Here is a 26,678-nt window from a genome sequence, read left to right on the forward strand (position 1 = left end):
CTGCATTACCACGCTGCATCCCATCCTTGAAAAAAATCGATAGTATTCAGGGAATCAGTGAAAAGGGCACCCAGAAAGTTGCTAGACAGGCATTATTTGCTTCCTATATGCAGCAGTATAGTAAAGGGTCCAGCCTGGTGAGGTTTAGGTTTAGCTTTATTAAAACAGAGAGCTCAGTTGGTCACAGTTGAAAGTCAGCTTGGAAAGCTGTTCCATAGTGTTTCCTGGTTGTTAGCTGTTATTTTCAGTCCAAGAGGCTGGAGTCTGGCTGTGTCCTATTTTAGATGCTGTAAAAATTTAGGAGTCTCAGGCACAGGCCAAATATGCAGTGTGAACATAATTTTTAACTGGTTGTCATATTTAAACTAGTGGGATGAAAGGATATATTTGCACTCCAGAAGAGCATTGGGAGATAAACCCAACAGAGCTTTAAGAGTTATAATCATGAAAGAAAGAGACATCAACCATGAGTGGCTTCAAACTGGAAATTAAGAATAATTGCAAATCATCAGAAGAATGTGTTTATGAAATATTCCTTCAGTGGAAATAGCACAAACCCTCGGTATTTTCAATTAGAATATGCATGTGTTACCTGCATGTTGAATCCAGCTAATAAACAGGAATATAAGATATAGTTTCTTCCAACAAGGAGCTGGTTAAATTTAAATGGTGAGCCAAATTCTGAATATTTGCTGCTTCATGGAGATGAGCACTTTGCATCTGCACAGACCACCTGGGGCTGGCAGGCCTCCTCACTTTTGCATTGACATCATTGGTAGGTCAAGACCGTAGCCCTCAGCCAGCACCATTTCAGACAAAACTCCCAACAAGCTATAAGAGAAAAATCGACCCAGGAGCTGAATCCAAATCCCCTTATAGGTTCAATAAATATCACAGTCATAAATAAACTTTTCTTTCTGTATGGATGGATAAGTCATTAACCTGTTTACTAGGATATACTTACTGATTTTTTAAAAATTTGTATTTAGGTTGCAGGACAGTATATCCTGCGGAATCCGAGAACCTGGGAGAGGCAAGGCTGCTGTCCCTGGGTCCAACCAGCAGCACGGCTGGAGATGTGTTCCCAGAAGGCAGACACACACAGAGTGCATGTACACACCACAATTCACACATCCAGCCACACGAATCAGCACCAAGGCACTCACACAGACTTCACTGAGGGTGTTGTTTTATTCCCCTCTCCAGTGGAGCTCGTAGGAGGTCAACAAGTGACAAAATACACACACTGCAGCTCTCTCAGACCCTGCATCTGACCAGCAGCTGCCCTTTGGTCCCAGTCTCCTCAGTTGCTAACACTGGGACATTACAATCCCTGAGGTTTCAGCAGCACAGTGGCTGCTATGAGACTATTACACACACACACACACATATACACTTGCACACACAGTTGGCTGTCCCCATAGCCAAGCCCCTTGTGCTCTTGCCTGCAGAGGACCCCACATTTACTTACTCCTGTCCACTTCACTAGCCCAGTGTCTCGTCCATGGGCACTCAAACTTATCATCACTGTCCTGGAGCTCCATACAGTTGGAACACTCCCTCATCGAACACCCCACTGCCTCTCCTTCCTCTCCTGTACCTTCCGCAGAGCTTGTAACCATCCATTGCAGCACTCCAGTCGTGTGAGTCAGCCCACCACATTTCCATGATGATAACTGTGTCACAGCTTTCCTGCTACCAGCGTTTGTTTGTTACCTATGCGTTGGTGCAGATGCACTTCAGCTGGGATATTGACTTCCCCCTCAACACTGACATGCCACCCCCAGGCTCATCTCTAGTGAAGCTGGTCTTGCACCCTTCCCCTTTCAAACCTAGTTTAAAGCCTACTCAATCAGTCCTGCCAACTCATGGGCTACAATCCTTTTTCCCCCTTTTAGACAGGTAAATCCCACCTGTCTTCAGCAGGCCTGGTGCCATATAAACCATCTCATGATCAAAAAGGCTAGAAGTCCCTCGATGGCACCAGTCTATAAGTTTATCCAGTGGGTTCACCTGTTCCTTTTGACATTCTTCCCTCCTACTGAAGGGATTGAGTACCAGCTGTGCTCCTGTCCCTTCAACTAGTGGCCCCGGTGCCCTGAAGTCCTTTTTGATTGCCCTAGCACTTCTCCCCTCAACCTCATCACTGCCAACCTGGACAACCAGAAGTGGCTAATAATCAGAGAGACAAGTCAGTTCAGAGAGTCTCTTACCTGTGAGAAGAGTGTGAAGTTAGAGTGATAAGGGTGACCTGGGGGTGCTCCTGATGGCTGGTGATGGGTTTCATGCTGGGTGCAGGCTGGGGCTGTCCTGCGACAGCCCTGAGAGGGCTATGGCAAGGTAGTTTATTCCTCAGGAGGCCTTGATTTGGGTTCCTGCCTGCCATCCTTGCCACTGGGCTCCTCAGGGCTCATGCTGTGGGCCTTTTATGGGCTGGTGGGCCTGGGATGGGCCTGGGTGCGGCCAGGACAGAATATTATTTGGGGAGTCCCCTTGCTGCTGTTGTTGCTTTGTGCTCCTTGGTGGGTGTGCAGATGAACTTTTATCACATAGCCTAACAAAATTAATTCAGTAATCAACGTTTACAATATTCCATGCATAAAGAGAGTAAGTACCAAACAAAAATTTGATGACAAATTGTCTTTAACCTTTCAACTCACAATACCCTCAGGCACCTGGTGTGACTCTTGCAGATAGTCATGTGTGGGGCCAGGAGCTGGACTCAATGATCTGTGTAGGTCTCTTCCAACTCAGCATATTCTGTGATTCTGTGTGAATATGTTTTTCCCATGACATTACAATGATGCTGTTGCAGAGATTTTTTTTGCAGGGTTATACATCTTAGAATTTTTTCACATGTAAATGGAAACATATGTAATAATTAAATGAAGGTATCACATTTTGAGGTCTGAGATAAAAGAATTCATTTTCAGCAGAATGTGACTAGTTATATATTAAAGCAAGCCAAATAAATTTCAGATATACCACTTTTCAGCCCTTTTTTTTTTTTCCTATTCCAAAATTACAGGTACTCCTGAACACTTCCAGTAAGTACTAGAATTTCTTTGGGACTTCTTATTACAAGTGTAGTTTATTACACAGGAAAGCGTAAACTTAATTTATTCTTTACATTCATTCTTAACTTGCTTGCATACTTGGCAAAGGTAACTATTTGCTATGGTAGTCCTGAATTGAAAGCTCTGAATGTTCAAGACTAAATATAAGACTCCTGTGTATTCTATTTTTAGATCACCCCAGCGTGCACGCGAGCACACACCCCCATGCACATTCATTTGCCTCAACTGTGGGGCTTTGATGACATTTCATAGCATTTTAATACCACTAGAATGTCTCAGCCTCAGCCCCTCCACAAGCATGCCAGCAGCCTATAGATCATAGATCCCTGGCAAGGGACTATGTGAACTTTGAAGGTCCTTTCCAATCCAAACCATTGTATGATTCTATGATTACTTATTTACCTTCATAGCTTTTTGCACAAAAACCTCGATGCTGAAAATCTCTAGTGTAGTTTGCTTGCAAGTTTCATGATGGATGGTCCCATTAACATTGTTTAGCTTTCAGTTGTAGTACCTTGACAGTGACAAGGATGATTTCTTAACTTAGTGATGAGGCCTTTAGTACTTTTAAAAAGCTTAATGTCTATTGTAAATCTTTACATTTAAATACACATTCTGTTTCTCACATCCCATTCAATTTCTTGACACATTTGTTCTATTCCAGTGTGGCATTATACATGTATCACCAGGGCAGCAAACGGTCTGGGAACAATTCACAGTACCGTGCTTCACGCTCGTAGTCTGCCACCCCCAAGCTAATGCATCTTTAGTGGACTTGCAGATGATAACAGTATTTTCTGCTGCCTTTACAGAAACACAGCTGATTGGAAAGTGTGACAGCACAGAAAATGTGGGTCCACATAGCCTGTTTGTGAGCAATAGCTTGCTCTGCCTCTCTTCACTAGGCAGCAATACAGGGTAGACACTTGAGTCAGATACATAGCAGCTGGAAGATATAGGTAGATACTCATCAGGCTGAATGAATTCTGCTTTGGGATTGACCCTGAAGAAAACACGATCTTTTAAGGGTATTGAATAGCAGAAGCAAACTGAGGAATGCACAGTTGCCCCTGTTGCCAGCTTCCCCAGAACACTGCGATGGAAACGTGCTAGGCAGGGGCAGCATGCGAGGAGTTAATATGGGACAGCTGGATGTTGTGTTTAAATTGAAGTTTTAGGGGCCAGTATCCATGGGGTTACCACTTCACAAAATAGGCATAAATATGATAATGGAGGGGGGACTCATGATCACAAGGTTGTTATTGTGCTCATTACTTTGTAGACAGTCTCTTGAACTCATTACCAAGCAACTATGATAATGTTCCACTTAGTTATTGTAACTCACCATAACTTCTTGAATTTAAGAGTGATTACTTCTTATTGTCAATATATTTGATGGTGCTCTTAGGGACTTCAAAACCATTAATTAATAGATGCCTAACAAGATGTGAAATAATAATATGTCTCCAAAAACAGATGGACCGGACATAAACAAAATTTAAAAAGCATTTTTTAATGTAAAGGATTGTACATGCTCCATCTGCAATGCACAGGTTTTGATGTTTAATGAGCATTTGATGTTCTTCTCATCATGAAAATCTAGGCTGGCCACACATATAAAAAAGCAGTTATTTCATGCTTTAAAATAAGGTAACAGAAGTTACTTCAACAAATAATTCCTGCAATACATGAAATCTATATATAGAGTGGACAATCAAAAAGCTATTTTGCACACACTTCCAGAAATTAAAAGTAACATGCTCAGGGCTAAATAATCAACTAAAGTTCGACTGTGACATTCAAAGTCAAACCACATTCAGTTGATAAAATCTGTTTGAAAGTGTCTGCACTCAGGATAAACCTTTAGATGCACTCATAGGTTAATCAGTAACCATATGAATGGTAGAGCAAGTCACTCTGGAAACAGACACATGCAGCACTTTGGAAAACATTAAATGCTGAAAAGTGAAGAGATGGAGCAAAGTACAATCGGGCAATGCTTCACAGCTAAATTTAGATTCTGAGGATACACTTAAACCATTAGGTATAACCAGTCCAGGCTTACAAAGCATCTGTATTTACAGATGAAATAGTGTGATTTCTAGATATTTTCATTTGAGACCTCAGTTTGGGAATTTTTATAGCTGACCCTGCCAAAAAGGCCAGATTCAGAGCTCTGATGTGAGGTGCAGTAATAAACACACCAGTGTGTTTGATGTAATATTATGTTTTCTGAAAACAGTGATGACACATAGAGAAGATCAGTCCTTAAATTCTCCCCTGTAATGTTAGAAACTTTTTATACTTTTCTTTTTCCTGCTGAGAAAAGATGGAGAATCTGGTAGTACATAGTAGTTTGAAAAAAGAGGTGTTTATTAATCTTTGCAGAAAATCCTACTTTTAGATTCTTTATGAACCCTGTCTATTATCTCATAATGATTGGGTTTTCTGCGGTTTCTTAAAAAAAAAAAAATAATGTTTTTTCCTACTGTGTACCAGAAATTTAAAAAAAATCAAGAAAAAATTATTTTTTGTTACCACTAGGCTTGGCCTTCACTACAAAATTGACGAGGTTCTCTCTGGCAAACTTGTTACAATGAAACATAGCCGAGAAACCATTTAACTTTCGACATAGCAAAGAAATATTGGTGGAAAACAACACATTCATTGCTAAGGTGAAGTCAGTCTACAGTGTGTTGGTAAACACGGGGTGCAGAAATGTGAAGCACCTTGATTTCTTTCTGCATTTCAGAGACCGTAAAACCACGATGGCAATTTAAAATAGGTATCTACTACCATCTCCCATGGCTTAACAACCCTAGGGAGACATTTCCTAAACAAAAAGCTAGCTTATAGAAACAAACTACTCTTATAGAACTGTCTTGGTGATTGTTTCCTCCCTGTTTTCAGAGAGAATATCAAAGGTCTCTAAAGCAAAGCTTTTCTGTTTGAACAGTGCCTGAATCGATAAACTGGTGCCAACTATTCTTGGTTTCTTGACAGAATATTAAAGGTATGTGGGAAACAATCAGATAGCTCAAATCCTTTAAGGCATGGCATTTTCAATGTGTGTTGTGCACACAGTTAAAGGAGTGGGAGGTTTTAGGGGTATTTCATAAGTTTATCTTGAGTTCTGATAGTTTTCAGTTTAAAATCACAGAATATGTTGAGTTGGAAGGGACCCAGGAAGATTATCAAGTCCCACTCCTGGTCCTGCGCAGGACACCCCAAGAGTCACACCAGGTCCCTGAGGGTATCATCCAAATGCTTCTTGAACTCTGTCAGGCTTGGTGCTGTGATCACTTACCTGGGTAACTTGTTCCAATGCTCAATCACCCCTTGGGTGCAAAAACTTTTTCTAATATCTGTTCCATGAATCAGCTTCCTGCCATTTCCTCAAGTCCTGGCACTGGTCATGAGACTGAAGAGATCAGTGCCTGCCCCTCCTCTTCCCCTCCCAAGGAAGTTGTAACTGCAATGAACTCTCCCCTCAGTCTCCTCTTCTCCAGCTGAACACACCAAGTGCCCTCAGCTGCTCCTCACACAACTTCCCCTCAAGGCCCTTCACCATCTTTTTTGCCCTTCTTTGGACACTCTCTAACAGCTTAGTATCATTCTTATATTGCAGTGCCCCAAACTGCCACAATATTCCAGGTGAGGCTGCCCCAGGTCAGAGCAGAGCGGGACAATCCCCTCCCTGGACTGGCTGGTGATGTTTTGCCTGATGCCCCCAGGACAGGGTTGGCCCTCCTGGCTGCCAGGGCACTGCTGGCTCAGATTCAACTTCCCATCAACCAGGACCCTCAGGGCCCTTTCCATGGCTCTGCTTTCCAGCATCTCATTCCTCAGTCTGTTTGTACATCTGGGTTTACCCGATCCAGGGTGCTGAATCCTGCACTTTCACTTGTCCAGAAGGATATCAGAAGTCCAGACAGTATTAAAAGTTTTAGGTGAAGTTCAAAAAGATTACATCTACTGGCTTCCCTTGATCAACTGGGTGGGTTATGTTGTCATAGAAGGAAATCAGGTTTGATAAGCAGGACTTCCCTCTCATGAATCTGAGCAGGCTGTGACCAATGACAGTAGAGTCCTTCAAGTGTTTTTCAATATTTCCCAGAATAATCCATTCCAGGACTTTACCAGGCACTGAAGTGAGACTGACAGGCCTGTAGGGCCTCGTTCTTTCCCTTCTTGAAAAGTAGGACAGCATTCACCATCTTCCAGTGACCTGGGACCTCTCCGGAGTCCCAAGATTGCCCAAAAATCATTGAGAGAGGTTTTGCAATGACATCAGCCAGCTCTTTGAGGATTCTGGGATGAATCCCACCAGGCCCCATAGATTTTTAGGGATCCAGCTGGAGCAGCAGATCCCTCACAATTTCAGGGTCAACTGGGAGTTGATCGTTCTCATGGTTCTCCAGCTCAGGGCATTGAGACCCCGTTGGTCCTCGTGTTGAAGACAGAGGCAAAGAAAGCATTAAACACCTCTGCCTTGTCTCTGTTCCTGTTTGTGAGGTGACCATCCTCATCCTGGAACAGGCTGATGGCATTCTATGTTGCCTATTGCCATTAGTGTATTGGAAAAAACTCTTTTTATTATCCCCCACATTTCTGGCCAGCTTCAAATCCACCTGAGCTTAGTTTGCAAGGATTTTCTCCCTAAGCAGCAAGAAGCATGCCTGTATTCTTCCCATGTCACCTGACCTTACTTTCACTGGCTGTACACCCTCCTTTTTCACCTTATATCCAAGAGAAGATCCCTGTTCAGCCAACCCAGCCTTCTGCCTCACCTGCTTGACTTCTGACATTTGGGAATTGCTGCTCCTGTGCCCCTTGGAGGCAATGTTTGAAAAGTGACCAGCACTGATGGACCCCAGCACCTGCAAAAGGATTTTCCTAGGGGAAAATCCTACTTACTGATTCCCTGAGCAGCCTGAAGTCTGCTCTCCTCATGTCCATAGTTGAGATTTGCTGGCACTTTTCCTCCTGTCAACAGAGGTTTTAAACTCGATCACTTCATGGTTGATGTGGCCGAGACACCAATCTTCACTTCACTCATGAGATCCACTCTGTGGACAAGCAGCAGATCAAGGAGGGCATCTTTCCGACTTGGCTCCCTTAGGACCTGTTCCATAAAGTTGTCATCCAAGTTTTCTAGTAATCTTCTGGCTGGGGTTGTCCAGCTGCGTGATGCTCCCAGTTGATTTCTGCAAGCTGGTTGCCCATAAGGACTTGGAAGTGTCCCTTAGTTCCTCAAAGAATAATCCTTCAGTGGCATCATGCTGGCTGGGAGCTCTATGGCAGACTCCCACAATGACATTTGCATCATTTGTTTGCCCCTTGATTCTTACCCAGAGGCTCCCAACTGTGCCATTGCCAGCTGTGAGCTCCATACCTCCTAACCCTTCTGTTACACACAGTGCCATCCCTCCACCTCTCCTGCCCTGCCTGTCCCTGCTGAAGAGCCTGGAACCATCCAACAGGGCACTCCAACCACAGGTCTCATCCCACCAGATTTCACTGATGCCAGTGATGCCAAATCTCTGGGACTGGGCCAAAGCTTCGACCTCCTCTGTTCCTCATGCTGTGTGCATTGGTGTAGGAACATTTCAGGTGTGGTACATTGTAGCCAACACCTCGTTAGGCAGATTGGATAGATCCTATTAGCACTTATTTCCTCAAGTTTTGTCACACCATCCCATCACTCATCACTGGCGAGCCTGGTATTTTTCCCTTTCCCCCTTCCAAGCTAGTTTAAAGCTCTATAAATGAGCTCCTGTTATTCATTCTACATTTGTAGGCCAAGATCCACTTTAATACCCACTTATTGTTGTAATCTGCCAGAAAAAGAGGTGTTTTAGTAGTAGAATCTGATAATAAATATAATTTAAATTGGGAAGTGGAACATGGGGCTGACCTTCAGAAAAAATAAGTCACTTGCCAGTGAAGGCTTCTGGCAAAAGAATGTGCTGTGGCTTGCAAGAATAAAATCCATTTCATGCTGTACAAAGCACAAAACTAGTATGAGGATTATTCACCAACTTTCTAAAGATCTAAAGATATTACCATATGCTAAACAATCTTAGGAGTGCAAATGTAAATCTCTACTAAATCCTCACCAGACTCTCCTACCCCACTACAAAACAAATGGAAAACCTTCAAATGCCTCATTTCATTATTCTGTTGGACTGCATATTAACAGCCACACACAGGCTGAGGGCCTGTGGGTGAAAATCAGGGACAGGACCAGTGGTCTTGGGGGTCTACTATAGTCTACCTGGTCAGTGGAAGCCTTTTGATGAGCTCTCTTGCCCAAGCATCACGCTCGCAAGCTCTCATCCTGATGGGTCATTTCAGCCACCTGGACATCTGCTGGGAAAGCAATACAGCTGGATGCAAGCAATCCAGGAGACTCCTGGAAGTCAGCTTCCTTGTCCAGGTATTAGACAAACCTGAGGCCAGTGCTCACCAGTGTAAATCAGCTCATTAAAGGAATTCAGACTCAAGGCAGCCTGGGCTGTAGCAACCAAACCCTGGCTGAGTTTGAGATCTCAAGGAACGTGAGCCTGGTGAGGAACAAAGTCAGGGCCCTGAACTTTGCAGGAGTGAACTTCCAGCTGTTTAAGGAGTTGGTGAATGACATCCCCTGGGAAACTGTCCTCAAGGACAGGGAGGCTGACCAGAGCTGGCAGCTCTTCAAGGCCACTTTTCTTACAGCACAAGAGCTCTTTATCCCAGGAAATCAAGCAAGGCAGGCTGGAAACTGGCATGGTTGGGCAAGGATCTGCTCCTCAAACTGAAGAATAAGAAAGAAATGCACAGCCAGTGGAAGCAGGGACACGTGACGTCCGGAGACTACAGGGGTACAGTTTGAATGTGTAAGGATGGAGTCAGGAAGGCCAAGGCCACGATGGAACAGGACTTGGAAAGGGACTTGAAGAATAACAAGGGATTCTGTAAGTGCATAAGTCAGAAAAGAAAGGCCAAGGAGAGTGTACCCCCCCAATAATCTTGAAGTGTGAACTGGTGGTGACTGATATGGAGAATGCTGAGGCACTCAGTGAGTTCTTTGCCTCAGTCTTCACTGGCAGCCAGGCTTCCCACTTGTCTCAATTCCTGATCCTCTGTGAGGGCGTGGGGGGAGTGAAGTCACTCCCATGGGTGTGGGATTGCTTGATGCAGCTGAATATCCACAAGCATATGGGACCTGATGACGTGTGCCCCATGTTCCTGAGGGATCTGGCTGATGCTGGGTGCAAGCCACTCCCCACCATTATTGGAAAGTCATGGCAGTCAAGCAAAGTCCCCAGTGACTGGAAAAGGGAAACGTCACTCCAGCTTTTAAACAGAGGAGAAAGGAAGATCCAGAGAACCCCAGACTGGTGAGCCTCACCTCAGTGCCTGGGAAGACCATGGAGCAGATCCTCCTAGAAGATATGCACAGGCACATTACAGACAAGGAGGTGATCCAGGGCGGCCAGCACAGCTTTACTAAGGGCAAATTGTTTCTCACCAATTTGTTGGGACTTGAATCCACATTTCCAAAGCTTCAAGAGAGATACAGATCCCTAATTCTACACGGCTTAGCGTGGTCTGATTGTAGTTTCTTCACTGAAATAATAGTAGAAAATATTAGTGGAGAATATATAACATAGACAATATGGTGGTTTTCATGTAACTTTTCTAGGTGAACACTGCATTTTCAAGCTCATCCAATTGGCCTGCACAGGAATTCTCCTCTTTCAAGGAGGTGTCCCCAAAACACAACTGGAAATGAAAGTGTCACATGGTTGAAATCAAATCACTCACCACAGTATTTGAGAAGGATGTTCAAGTCTTGTTTTCAGGTTCCCGGGGGACCACCTCCCCTACTTATCCCTCCTCCTCAGCAGCCTCCAGGATCTCCACTGAACCACAAATAGAAGGGTTTATTTCCGTGTCCTTTGCCTACCCTTTTCGAAATCCTGTCTCTTTTAGAAGGTTTTAAGAATTTCTCTGATGTTGCCATTGGCAACATTATCAGTGTGAAGATTCAGGGGGCCAATTAAGAGGCATAACCAAATTATGATGAACCTAAGAGGAATTCAATAAATATCAACAAACTAATATAAAATTAATTAGTATTAAATAATATATGGACTGTTATCTGTTTTTTGCCTCTAATTATTGTGAAACAGTTTAGCAATATTTTATCGAGTACCAAATTACAGCACACTTGGTACGTCAATTGGGGGTGCAATTCACTTAATAAAAATACTCTTCCTAGAATAACAGTGCTACTTTCTGCATGAGCCAAAACTGGGCTAATGCCTCTGTGCCACCAGGCACCAGCAAGGGGTGGTGGTGCAGCACTGGTGTTAGGATGCTGTCACTTCTACCTACTTTCTTTTTTGTGCTTTCCTTGGGAATAAGCAAATTAGGGCCAACCAACTGGATGAGAACGATACTCCTTCCTCAAACTGGAATATGAAGTTATTTAGGAAAACTTTTAATCATTTGTAGAATTTAAATGCTTGTGAGGTTGTTGTTTGCTGTGGTTTTTGGTTATGGTGGTTTTTTTGTTTGTTCATTTGTTTTGGGGGGAGGGTTGTTATTTTTCCCCTCTGTAGTCTAAGGTAATAAAAACACAAAAGAGATTACTTTTTTTTCTCAATCAAAATGGAATTTATTTTACACCATGCAAACTTGTGCTGGACATAACTTCAGCAATGACTATGACATAGGACTTTATTCAGTGTGTATATAGGCTTTGATGAATGCCCAAGCAAAATGCCAAATGCCTGAATTTGCTAAATTCTAGTCTTGACTACTTGTGAATGAAAGAACTTTTACAGTTCTATATGCTGGAGGTTATAATTCTGAAAATCTTTTCTGGGGAATGGAAAATTCTAGCTCCTAAGTCAGCTTGAGGTAGGGAGGGGCACTCTGAGTGGAGCAAGAAAGGCTTAGATACACACATGTATTTTTTCTGCATAACTTCAATGCTCCTGAAGGTGAGAAAATAATAGGAACGGCTTGGATCAGACATAGTGCAATCAGCCCCTGTGAAATCCTCCCTAGGTTACTCTCCTAATGGACCTCAGTGCTGGCTTGTGGTATCCCTCTTGGTTCCAGTTCTGGACCTCTCTTGAGCACAGTCTGCCAACTGTATTGCTTTGTGCCAAATTACGTGGTGGTTTTCAGATATGTACAAATTGTGCCAAAGAGAGATTTATTTAAAGAAATGAATCAGGTGTTGAGATGTTGCTATAAATGAAATAGAGACATTTGTATGCTCAGTTTATTTCTAAAGTCTCTTTTGATATGCAAGCCTAAACAATCCAACTCTTGTTAAAGTGTTGGGGTTTGGGTTCTTTTCCAGTTGTAAAATGAGAAAGCCACCCTGAACAAGCTCAGCTGAGAAATAGTTGGTTAGTTAGTATGCATAGTAGCAACCCCAGGAATTATTTGGAAAGAAGCAAATGTGGAACAACTGATTCAGTGGAATAAACTTTTCCAAACTTTTAAGGGTTCCCCTCTTGGAGCTTGTTCTATTCAGCAGAAAAAGCGACAGAGTGGTTCATGTTCCTGTGTAAACCACATGTTGCTGGATCCCTCAGTAGGACAGATGTGTGGATGTAAGACAGGAAACTTCCAGGTTTAGATTCAGCCACTGCCACGGAGCATAAAATCATAGCAAAAATATTTTGTTATCACATGGTATTTGACTTGTTTCTTGGTTCTATTGTTTTGAAACTAGCATTAATGAAAGAGAAACGAAAAGTTACCATGTTAGAAGTGTATTTGAACCTTTAGGGTAGAATTTTTAAAAGTGCCTAGCACTGGCCTTTCTTTGCCTCTCTAACATCAGCAGGAACACAAATAAGTCCATGCTGGCAATGCTATCCTTAACACGTTCTGTTGTAGAGCTTACACCTCATGTGACCCCTCATTATTTCTCTTTTCTCCTATCTACTTAATGGTCACTTTTAATTCATTTACTCTCTGAATTGGTTAGCCAGGAATATTCTGTGGCTAAAGTAACTTTTGCTACTTCATCACTATAAAGATTTGCTGATTTTAGGAAATGTAGGAAAAATTTAAGCAATTTAGAAGCTATCCATGCATCATGGCATCATACTGACTAATACAACAAAAATACAGGACTTCTGTTAAGATAAGTGTAAAAAAAAAGGACGATTGGTCAGAGCTGTCTAGTCTACAAAATGGTCTAGAAATCTTGCAAATGCAGTGAGGCATTTCTGTGAGGTTGCTATCATATCTTTGTTTTAGCCCAGCTCGAAAGGATCACAGCAACAAACTTTTCTTTTGGTCTTTTCTTTTTGGTTGGCTGATAGTTTCTCTTCTCACCAAAACTAAAACTTAAAGAGGTAAAATAAAACATGCACTTAAATGTTTTGAAAATGCTAGCTTTAAATGCACTTTTTTCTGTAAGCTCAAGCCTGGGCTTTTTTAATGGGATCATAAATAAAGAAAGAATGTAGGGGCAAAATCCTCCCTTTTAAATCTGATCTGAAATTGAAGGCTCAAATTCTGTTCTTGGTTACACCACAGCAAGACTAGGCTGGTATTATTCAATGGTTTTTCACTTGTATCATACACGTGTGCTAAACAATTTAGAATTTAACATGTGGATTTTTTTTTGTCCCAAAAACTAGCATTACAATCCATGGAGAATAACACTCAAAAAGTTACTTACTAATACCTCTACTTTAGAACTAGAATAGCACATCATTCCTCCCTGATGGAAATTCTGAAATCTAGAAGTTCTGGAAAAAGTTACAAAAAAACTATTACCAATGTTATGCAGCAATCCAGTTCTTCAGTGATGAACTAGACAAACATACATCACCATCCTTGGTCATTTTTTTCCTAGTTTTTGAACAACTACCTCATTTAGAGATGGCAGGAGACAGCCAAGAGCACATGAAATCTATAGATATGCTGATTTGAACTTGAAATCTGTGTTAGAATGTAATCCTAGCTTTGAAAGTGAAGGAAATATGAAGGACTGTAAATTCCCATCCAAACAGGCTGTCTTAAACTCCACATTGTTCTTTTGCACTTGGGTTTCACTGCCTGACACTACCAGACTATTTTTATTTCCAAGCCAGTAGTTAATCAGGGGCTTCTGTTCCTCTTATGCAGATATTTGATGGAACACCTTGATATCACAACTTCATTAGAAATTATTTTAGGAGAGATAGCCTCTCATTTTCTGCATTTTTCTAGTAAAACTGTTTACTTTTCAGTGATGGTAGTGATTTCCTTTATGAATGAAATGTTAGTTGCTAAGGTAGACCCAATAAGTTTTTAATGATCATCATTACCTTTAATTAACATTAAGGGATAATAAGTTTTCCTGCCAAAACCCTGCAAGCTTCAGTTGTCATGACAACTACTGTATGCCTATCTTTTTAACACAGAGAAAATATTGCTGCTGCTTATTACAACTTTTCCAAGAGACTTTTTTCTCTTTTCTTTTCTGAAATACAGGCACCATAAAAGTGAATTCAGCACTATCTGGGCTGCTGAAAAAGTAATATGGAGCACTGGCATATTTGTCTCTTTCAACATGGAAGATTCTACACAGCAGACAGTGGTGACCTAGTTACAAGACATACTAAAGGAAATAAAAGTGAAAATGGAGGAAAGTAATATCACAAGCCACTCTTATTAGAAGTGGCTCTTTCTGCAGATAATAACAGGATTTTTCAGCTTGTGACACTAAAGTTTTTCATCTATGACAACAGAAAGAGTTTAATTAGACTATGTTGACAGAATAGTGAAGATAAATTATTTTTGAAAAGTGTTTTACAGTATGCTCTTCCTCCTTTCTTCCTTCCTTGCTTTGCTGATGAGCTAGTAGTTTTGAATGTAAATTAACCAGCAGGTGGTAGCAGTGTTTAAGATTTCTACAACTGATATATAAATCATGCGAGTTACTAATACATAGAGAAAATATTTCAGAGTACAAACCACACAGTCAAAGCCTCTGCAAGTTTAGCTTCATGGTGAGGTTCTTCCATCTTTATTGATGAAGTTTGGACATTTAGTTGACATCTTTAAGACATTTCAAAGATTTTTTTCATGTGCAGGGTAATAGTCAAATGAGACTAACAGGTTGTGAGTTTTTGGTTTGGTTTTACGATTTTTTGGCAGAAGGTGAATTATTAGCCTAATGCTTCAATTTCACTCATTTCACCACTGTTTCCTCTGCATCTACAAAACATAGAAATTGTTTTGACACTGTTCACATCAGAGGGTTTTTTTTCCTATTCACTTCAATTCCAGTACATTTCAGCTTTATCCTTTTATTCTATTTGGCTTCTTTTATTACAGTCATTAAAGTGAATGGAAAAAATGCACTTCATGCTATCATCTCTTTGTAACTACTCTTGTTATCTAACATAAATATTTAAAAACAATATGAGAGCTCTGAATGTTGTAACACACAGTCTCTGTTAGTGGCTAGTTAATTTCTGAAAAATGCCTGAGGCACTTGCCAGTTAAAGAATATGTTGTGATATCTACACTGTAGCAAGGTATCTGTACTTGAATAAGTGTTTAAATAAGAAGTTTTGGCCCATGTTAGACAATCACTAAGAACAGCATAATTGTGTTGAAATTACTGATGCGTATAGCCATGGAATTTCCCAAATGACAAGCAGTGGAAAAGTAGTATATCTGTCTTGACATCAGTTTTAAGAGTTTACAATTAATTCAAAGTATGTTTAAGATCCTTTCAACAACAGCCCACATCCCTATAAGAAGATGGGACTGAGGGGAGACCTCATTGCAGTTACAACTTCCTTGGGAGGGGAAGAGGAGGGGCAGGCACTGATGCACTGATCTCTGCTCTGTGGTGACCAGTGACAGGTACCCAGGGAATGGCCTGAAACTGTGTCAGGGGAGGTTCAGGTTGGGTATTAGAGAAAGGTTCTTCCCCCAGAGAATGGTTGGGCACTGAACAAGCTCCCCAGGGCAGTGGTCACAACACCAAGCCTGACAGAGTTCAAGAAGTGTTAGCACAATACTCTTGGGACTCTCAGTGATAACCCTGTGCGAGGCCAGCAGTTGCATTCAATGACCTTGTGGGTCCCTTCCAGCTCAGCATATTCTGTGATTCTGTAAATGCTGATGAGAAACAAAATACACTAGGCATCAATGACAATTTGACTTTGCTGTCGTATCAGGGCTTGCATTTAAGGTGTATTCATTGCTCTTCTCCATAACAGGCAACCCAAAATCTCACAAGATAGGAAGGGAAAGCATGGCTGTTAGGATATAGTTATGATAGAAATAGAAAACAACTTGCAGCATAGTGTAAAATAGTTCCAGTAACTTATTTTGTAGTCTGTACCCCCTCTAATTTTAACAGGGAGAAAAAAAAATAGTTAAGTGACGAGAAAGAAGAATATAGTAAATCTGACTCACAAATTTGAAACATAGAATGATTTAATCATAACATACCGTCTAAATACAGCCATGGTAAAACACTGCAAATGATCAGCAAGCAAATTAAAGGCCTTGAAACAGTTCATTTGGCTGAAGTTATTTTAACTGCAGTGATGTTCTTAGTGACTTCATTTATCAGTTAATAAGTTCTATCTGTATGGCAAGATGTATTCACCTATTTATACAAATAACCTCTGCTTCAGCTTAATTGATACAGCTGCCCTGCCAGACTTGCATACAGAATACTTCATTATAAACTGTCTGCGGTTATTTTGGAATTAAAATAAATTAATTATATGATTTTAGAGTAATTCTTAAAATATTCTAGAACAGAATGCACATATAATGTGCAATTAGTATCATATCTGTCAGAAAGCTTTGCTGGTTTAGCAGCATATTGCAATTGCCATCCAAGGATGTATAACTTCTCTCAGTGCCTTTACGTGCTGCATCTTTTAAGAAACAGAGATCTTGTGTCTTTCTTGGTGCTTCAGAGGTAGCTGCAATGTATAAACCTGACACTGCTGCCAAGAGCTGTTCCTCTTGGCAGGGTCTGCCACATTTTTGGGAACCCAGCTTCCTCTCTACCATTTGCTGCTAGTATATAAAATATTTTATTTCTTCAGATTGTGTTATTACTTATTTCTCTTTGGTGAATGCTTTGTAATAAATTGATCTTTGATTCAAGGAACTCCCTAGACGTTGTCAATAACATTTTATCTTTCTTGGGTGAATTTAATTGTGAGCAATACTAGTAAAACAACTTTACTGTCTTGCATCCATTAAGAGTATGAAGAATAGATAACTGCAGTTGTTTGAAAAGAAAAAATATATTAAATAGTTTAGAATTTATTAAATATTTGGCTTCACATGCAAGTTCACAGCATGTCCTTAAACTTGTAAATGAAGGCAGTTGCTGAACTAAGTAATTCATAAATTACCATGTGTTACCCATGCTAGCTTGTTAAGAATTCATGGCAAATTGACACTCAAAGACAAGAAAACCTTTGCTGATTCTCCTCAGTAAGTGGATGCAATTCAGCAGTTGCCTAGAAGTTATAGAGAAGTGTCAGCACACCATGTTTGATGTATTTCATCAGCTTTTCCACACCAGTTCTAAAGGAAACAAGGATTTTTTTTTTTTTTATGGACTGTATTCTTAGGGTCTTAATCTATTCCTCAAGTGGGCTTTTTCTTGTTTATTACTTGAAAGGTTTTGGTCATTTGATGCTTTCTGCTTTTCAGGTTGTAAATTTCTGGAATGACAAGTAGGTTTCAACATGTGGTCTTTCATTTCCTTTTATTTCAGCTAGCCTTCTTTCATAATTTATAGATGCCTTTCATATCAATACTCGCTTCACGAAATTCTTTACTGTGACTATGTTACCTATTTAACGAGTAATGTATCACACATTTAATATCTCATTTTCGTATTTACTTTGCAGAAAGAATCACAGTGATGATTAGAAGTCTGCAGTACTTGAATATGATGGCTTATTATCTGTTTCAGTTGGGCCTCATATGTGCTCATAAATATGTTGCACCGCCAGCCAGTAAGCAATTCCAAGCACTCTTTTTATTTCAGTCGAGTAGAACAGTCTTGTACTTAAGGTAGCCTTGAGAAAACTTCTTCCCAAAGGACAGACATCTGCAACAGCTGAGCTCTTAAGGGTTTGGCTAATTCACAATATTTCTATACCTCTGTGAAAATACTTAATCCCTTACTACATTTTTTTACCTATCAGTAGCCCCCACTGTCAGCATTCCTCTCAGCAGCATGTCCTGCTGTGACTAAGTAAAAGTTAGCAAGGTCATACTGACATTCCCTGTCGAGCATAATAAGACCATCTTGTTTGATTTTTTTTTTTTTTTTTTAAATTCCTGCCATAGCTGCTTCTTCCTGAAAGGCTGAGTGAAATCTTATGCAGTAGGTATGTCAGGCATTGCCAAACCGTTTACATATGATAACTGTCTTACTAATGCAAAAGTTAGGACAAGCTTGTGGTTTTGAATATTGGAAAATACTCTTTACTTTCTTTTTTTTTTTAAAATAATTTTCATGTATGTAAGAGATAATTACCCTCCTGGCTGAAAGGAATATTGAGATGCTAAGATTCGAGGAAGATAACGTGACCTGCTTATTGTACTGATCCGTAGGGAAGGAATCCAAGGACATATGGTAACATGGAAAAATTGTGGTGTTTGTCCAACTGACCTGACTTCTCACCAGGCACTGATTATCCTAAAAAAACATGCTGTGAATAATCAAGTGCCTTGTTTCTGTAATGTAGCACCTGGACCTGTTTAAGGAAGGGATGTTGTGTTTCTAGACAGTCTAGGGAAGCTTATCAGATGCTGCAGGTGGTGCAGTCAGTCTGTGCATGTCATTTTGTTTTTATAGGATTGATTCTGGATGAGTCAGCCATGAAAAATTATTTCATATATTTCATAACTGAGGGCACTAGAAATTACTGAGTAAAACTGAAGCAGTTGAAACACATTTAAAATGAATTTCACAAGTTGCTTATTTACTTTTCAGAGTATAAGCTGAGAAATCTGGAAAAGGATCAATCTCCTCTCCAGTAACCACCCACACTGTCCCTCAAGCTCTGTGCTATCATGACTTGTTACTTCACTTCCCTTTACTGCTGCCACCATCTAAATATGATTTAAATGTGTAAACTGGCAGAAGTTGATTCAATAATTTAACTCTGCCATTCTGGGTAACCTCTCCAGTTTCCTGGTTAGATTACTTTCAGTGACTGTAACATGAAGGACTAATCAGCTGTAATCAGCTACCAAGCTTGCCCTTTTGTTCCATACATCTGCTGCTGCTTATTGTTGAACTTTGAAAATGCACACCCTCTTTCCTCTAGTGAAGAATCAAACTGATGATTCCAAAGCAATGGATAACGTGGATGAACAAAATTCTACAAGTTGTAAACGAGAACTGGAGAACACATACTATATTTTGGTTTAGCAATACTTGCTTGACTCCCAGGTTTTTGATTTGGTTTTGATGTTGGTGGTTTTTTTTCCTGATGGAACTTAAATCTAGGAAATTTCCATGCCCTTCTTTGCAAAATGATGGTATGGGAGGATAACTGGGCCAGGATTTTCATTAGAATGAAAATTACAAAAAAGTATTTGAAAATATCAAGACATGTAGGAGACAGACTATTTCAATATATTAGTTTTAAGATGCTTTTTATTTAGCTACTGTGTGGCTATGAAAATGCTGCAGACATGTTCACAAGCGTTTCTTTCAGTTCTTTTCTTTTGGGGGGAGGGGTGGGGACACAATTTTGTTCTTACATTACTGTTCGAACAGTATTTTTGTTTCCAACAGTAAATCAATTCCTGCAGCATATGTTCTTCCCCACTGTGCTTAGGCTTCCAGATAGACTAGAACAGAACTCTTAATCTTACTTTATAGTAATGATACGTTCAGCAGAAAGGTCATATGCCTACCAGATCTATCATAGCCTTTCCCTTTTCAGTGAGACGTTGCTAGTAACTCAATTAATGGATCTTGCAGATTTGCTAAAACTTCCCAAAGTGTTGATTCAACTCCTGTTTAGAAGATCCCATGGAACTGAATAATTACTGTTCCTCTCTGGGGCATCTTGTATGTGACATCTCTGTTTTAAACACCTGCCTTGGCTGATGTTTAAGTACACATGCACAAATAAACACACATGCACACATGAGCATATAAATAAGTATTCACACACACATACATATTTGCACCTATACAAATGTGAGTATCTCTATATACATAAATATACACAAATAAATATATCTGTATCTGAACACATATGAAACTGTTCTAGCTATCATAAATTATGGGTTACAAGGGTTACAGACTCATCCATGTAAGTAGAACCTTTCAGACCATGACTTCAAATTTGCAGCTGTGTTTTCAGATACTCTCCTCTGGTATGCTTACTCTTTCTTTCATTTTGATGTATATCTAAGAAACATTGGGGGGTTTTCCCCCATTTTTTCCCCTCATAGTCTGAATAATGGCAGAATGTTTTAAAAATCAGACATGAAACTGGGCTCAAGGCAGCTATGTTGGCAGTGTGTTAACAATGACAACTGGCACTTTGGCATTGCACAGTACTATTTTCTTTTGGCTTATGCTTCTGTAGTTGAATATAACATCGTGTGCAACATTGTCAATAGCTTTTCTAGACAAACCCAGCACATGCAATTAGTGCCTTCCTTTGCTAAAGAGGCTATTAATCTGTTTGAGGAAGAAGAGAGATTGTCTTGACGTGATTTGTTTTTCGATGGAGTTTGCAATTTGGCTTGTTTTCATCTTGTTTTACTCAAAGAGCCGACATTCATTTGCTTACTTCATATTTGCTTACTCTTTCTCCTTGGCCTCACAGATTTTAAACTCAGGGTTATGTACTTACCTCTGCAGGTCATCTGGTCCAAGCCTCCTAATTCACACCTAGTACAGCAATGCCACCTCCTGATTCAGCAAGGCCATAGTCAGCTGTTGAGGGGTTTTCCAGACAGTTATTCCAGACAGTTATTGAGTATCTCTAAGGAGAGAGACTCCACAGTCTTCATGGGCAACATATTCCCTTTCTAATTATTAAGCTGTTGTGGGAAATATTTGCTTTGTAACATTAACTTAAATGAGAATGATCTCCTTCTTCACCTTGCAAACAAAACCTGTAAGAGATACCACCTCTACCTGTTTTCCTTTTCAGTCTCTTTTTTTTTTTTTTTTGTCTTCAGATCTAGTTTGGAGCTGGAGTTTTGACAGATGTGAAAAGCTGAGTTAAATTAATGAAGCTGAGCTAATTTTAGTACATAAATCTAGCTGTTAGAAAATATGTTGGGACCGGATCTAAAATCCCCAAATTGGTGCTACTGCTGCTGCCAGCAACCATGCTGTTTTATGTAGTGGTTGACTTAATTCATGGAGGATAACATTTTTATCTACCCCTCCTTTTTAGGTAGAAAACAAACCTTATCATATATCCTCAGGAATGGTGTTCAGATCATAAATCTCACGATATTTTTAAATACACTCTTTTCTGTCTAATTCAATATTCATTAGACAATTTTGGATATCCTGTTGTGAATGAATGCCTTAAAAAACAAATATTCTGAACCTTTCACTCATCTGTTATTTATATTGAATATCTAATAAAATATTTGGTATAATGAAACTAACTGAAAGAATGTTATAAAACCCTATAATGCACGAATGAATTTCCCTGTGAGGAAGGACATCCCAATTTGCTCTTTCTCCTCTTTGTCTCTGCTGGAAAGCACAGATTTGTGCTTGAGGCTCCCTGACTCTGATGAAGATCCTCACCTGAAGATCAGATTTTTTGTACTGTGAGAAGGAAGAACTGGACTCAGCAGAGGTCACAAGATACCAGTAGAAAGCAAAAACAATTTGCCCTCTGACTTCAAGTGCTGTGGCATTTAAAGCTTACTACTTTAGGCATAACATTGTAAAAAGTAATTTTAGAAGACAGTGCTATGAAAACAGATTTCTTTGAGAAAATGTTTTAATTTTCCTAGCATTTTTGCTCACTGAAGTCTACTTAGGCAGTTTAAGTGTATGAAATATGCAACACACATACTAGCAGAGTGTAATTTAAGGTTCTGTCATCTGTGTCTTTATGTCTAGATCAGTTATCCTGTTCAGGTCAGCAGTAGGCCAGCTATTGCAGTTTACCAACTACTGTATAAACACTCAAGAGATTGGATAGATTCCAAAATTACTAATGCCATTTGCTTTTCTAATCTGGAAAAATGACCCACTTCTTCACCTACTGTATGTAGACAACAAATGAGACCCTTTCAGCAGTAAAATTGAAGACCTTTCGTTATTTCTCTAGATTGATTGATTTCAACATAAAAGCATAACTGTGGGACTTGTTACAAATAGTAAGAGACCACATGACTAACAATCAGCACTGTTAACTTTTATCTCTGGTTCTTTCAATGATTTGTTGTATTATTCCATGTAAATCACTTTCTTATCTTTCCAAATGCATTCCACAACCTTTAACTATTTTCCAGATTATAATACTGACATCTATGAAGCTACCTGTCTTTGAATAAGCAGTATTATAAGTGACAAAAGCTCTTTCTAGATATAAGCATGTTCAAATGCAAATCCAAATATAACGGTATTTAATCCACCTGTTCTTTATCAATAATGTTGTATATTTCCATTTTCTTAAATATGGGAAAATAATAAAAGAAGTAACTAATTACTTCATTTTGAGTTCAAAATCTTGATGGCTTCTTCCCTTTGTCTGCAGCTTGGAATTTTATTGGTGTCAGGGGGAACATGTAGATCTAAGATTAAGAAGTACCACTCGCCTTTTAAGAAGCATTACCTGGCAAATGTGCATATTATTTAGAGTGTTGGGTACCCTTTCCTGCTCTTTTCACTAGCTCTGGGCTTGTTGATATTTGCCTTCTATTGAGCTCACAGGAGTTCAATATCATACCAGTTGTAAAAATTAAGAAATATTGAGCAATGTCTATGTATCAGTTCTGTTAGGATGCACCAGGTGAATGTTACCTCTTTACATAGATGCTTTGAAATACAAGAACACAGCAGAACATCTTGCTTGTTCTAGGATATTTGGTCTTACATATTGTGTTAGAGACAGATACATTATGTTCAGCTTATATTGAAGACAGCATGGGTAAATATTAATAAAAAGACATAATGAATAAAATGGTACTGGTATCACCTAGCAACTTCATAGTGGAAAACACACATAATGTCAATATCCAATTTTTAGTATTTATTTACAGATAGATATAATCCAATTTACTTGAACTCTGAGAATAATTGCCCCTATACAGTTCATTTACTTGCTTGCAGAAATAAGTTTTTTCAAAGGTAATAAAGTTAACAACCCTTGTCTTTGAATTACTTTGAAGGGAATTTATTGCCATCAGTCTTCAAAGAGCTAAGGGAAAAATATTTATTCTCCACCGCAGCCCTGGAGGCCACACAGCTCTGCACTGTCTGAAGAAATCATTTTGCTGAAATATAACAGTTTAAATGAGGGAAAGACATTTGCAACATGATTTTTAGAACTCCTCAGAGTGACCACCGAGCTGAAGTAATAGGCCCATTTAATTGCAAGTGTTGCAAAGCTGCAAGGCTTAGACATAAGGTCTTTTGAGATACGAGCCTGGGCCAATATTCTCAATCAAGGTGACACAATGTATAAAACCAGTAATTTGGTTTATTTTAGCCAATCCAGAACAGAAATGCGATCTTCATATCACTACAGAGCAGATGCACTTTTGTTCTCAAACTCCCTGCTGAGTCCCAGCACCCTTCAGCCTTCTTCTCCGATGAGATCAATACCTCAGAAGTTCCTGTGGCTCTCTGTTTTCCCCTCAGAGGCGTGTGGAAAGCGTAGCTGGTCAAATCTGACATTTTGACAAAACCCAGAAACTAACATTTAGAATTATTTGCAGTTTTGTTTATCATCACAGATTGCACTTTCAGCCAGGAGGAAGGTCTGGCAAAACTGGAGAACAGAAGTAGATTATCAATCTGAGTGGTCCCACCAGAAAATCTTGGCAAAACACACTTAGGTTACAAGGAATAATCAACTTTTTATGTGATTAATTTTAAAACTTAAAAATTGGCCTATGCAGGAGATGCTATCACAGTTTTGGATCTGGTAGGAGATGAAGTTGTTTATGTAGGGAAAGCTAAATAAGTGTTAGGAGAGCTGGAAGAAATGATCCAAAGAAATAATTTCTAGTATTTTCTTTATAGCAGATATTAAGCATAACACTAAAGCTCTCATGAGGATTTCTATGAAAAGACACTGTATTTAGCAAAAAATTTAGCCTCCAATCTACTTAGCAGGACTCTTTTTCTGCCTTATCTGCAAATTTCAGCAGAGACTTAAAAAATGGAGCTGTTAGTAATAGAATCATTACCATATAATTAGCCTAGAGCATTAACTGAAATGCAGAACAAATTAACTCACTTTACAATAACGAGTAACTGGTATTTGAGAGATGAAAGCATTGTGATGTTAGTTTTGTGTTAACAAATTATTGGTTAATTAAGAGATCAAAAATGTTTCATCTGTTTTGCCCTAACTGATTATTTACTTCCATGTTACAGCTAAATGTATTTTAATGATAAATACAACACCACAATATTTAATTTGCTAATTAATCATATGTTTTGCTGTAATCAAATATGGATATGTAAGAGCTATTCTGTTTTAATAATGACATCGTATGCCAAAGCAAAAATCATTCTAGCTATTTTGTCATTTCAGATTGACCATACTAATGCTCTTCAATAATTTCAAGGGAATTGTTCCTGCATATCTTGTGCCAGCTTCTACTACCCTTTGCTCATTATGTTAAATCCCTGTAACACCTTTGTTGCTTCTTTCACCTTGTTTTTGCTGAAAGCACTTCAGCCTGATATACTGAAATATGAGACTAAAAGAATTCTGGTATTTAAAATTCTTTACTAAATTGGTTTGATATATTTGAAATCTCAACTCACCAATCTAATTGGTAGATATAAAAAAATATTATTGTCTTGTATTCTTCATGGGTACCTGGTCTTTGTGATATTCCCACATCCTATTAGAGTATCCGAGTGTTGTATAGTGAAACTGAGTCCTGTAATGCCTTGAGAATAGATACTCAGATAACTGCACACAGGAGGATTCAGAGAAATGGATAGTGATACCTCTGAAATATAGTCTCTCTGACTGTGTAGTATTTCCATTTTATTTTGTGCATTTGATTCCTTATCTGTAGTTACATTAAAAGATTTGAGATACAAGATAGCTTTTTAGGCTTCCAGATTCAAGTTCTTGACAATGGAAATAAATATGTAGGAACTGCCTGCATATATTGCTTTGCACCAAAAAAAAAAAAAAAAAATAAAACCAAACTGAAATACTACATGAAAACCTTTATTTGGAAAATAATCAAAGAAGTCTTTTGCAAATATCTGTCTCAGCCTAAGGGAGGTAAGCATTATTTTAAAAAAAGAACAAAAAGCTTTTGCCCAAGAGTTACACCTGCTGGACAGTTTCTGAGCACTCATGTATCACATATGTTTAGAGAGGGGCTGCAGCAGGCTCAGTCCTGTTCATGAACGTGCTCCATTGGACCCATGCAGAATCCCACTGCTTCCATCAGGGCCCAGGGAGGCAAAAAGCCGACCAGCTCTGCAAAGATTTGTACACAGGGATCGGAGCCTTAGGTGGAGGACATGTGAATTTTGTTGAACAGTTCATTAATTTTTCACAGCTTTGGGGGAAACACAATGAATGACAAAGCTATTAGTTTCACAGCTCGTAGATCACCACTCCCAGAGAATGAGAGAGTGAACAGGCTGGGGTACTGTAATAACCCACCAAGGGCTCCCATCATCAGGAGCACAAACTTCCCCTTACATGGTGGGGAGGCATCCGGCTGCATTTGGCATCAGACATCAATTATTTCAGAAGTTTAGTTCGCTACAGTGCAAGGGTGTAGGTTTTTACAGAATAATTCATAGGCTTGCTAATGATTTCTTTTGCCACTATTTATCAATGTTGGGGTGCACCCTGAGACTGTTGTAAATATATCCACAGATTTAAGTGGATTTGAGCCTTTAACAAGGAGTGACCTTGAGACTGGGTGGTCTTTTCCTCTAAACTACATCATTTTTTAGTTGGTAAGTGCACCATTGATCCCTGTACTTTTCAGTTATTGGGCTCATTTAAAATGCTTCACAGTTTATTTGTTTCTAATGACAGTGCCAAAACAAAAGCAAAGGTAACGAAGATTATGGAAGTAGAACACTATTCTATGCCCAGTAATATTGTCATTGCCTACTAATAGTCTCCCTCAATAGCTGGATAAAAGAACAGTGAATCCCATTTTTCCTAGAAGTAGCACACCTGGAAAGCTCTGACCTATGCTGCAACCCCTCCTAGGCAGGGCAAGACTTCCAGCACCGTGGCAGAGAAGGTAATGAATAAAATAGTTGTTCAGAAAGGAGATTAAATAAATGGGATTATCTTTAATAGGATCACTCAGAAGGGCACAAAACCGAGAATGAATACTCCTATGACAAAGAAAACAACCAAATTAACCATTGATGTG

Source organism: Pseudopipra pipra, chromosome Z (genome assembly GCF_036250125.1).
Source record: "Pseudopipra pipra isolate bDixPip1 chromosome Z, bDixPip1.hap1, whole genome shotgun sequence".
NCBI lineage: Eukaryota > Metazoa > Chordata > Aves > Passeriformes > Pipridae > Pseudopipra > Pseudopipra pipra.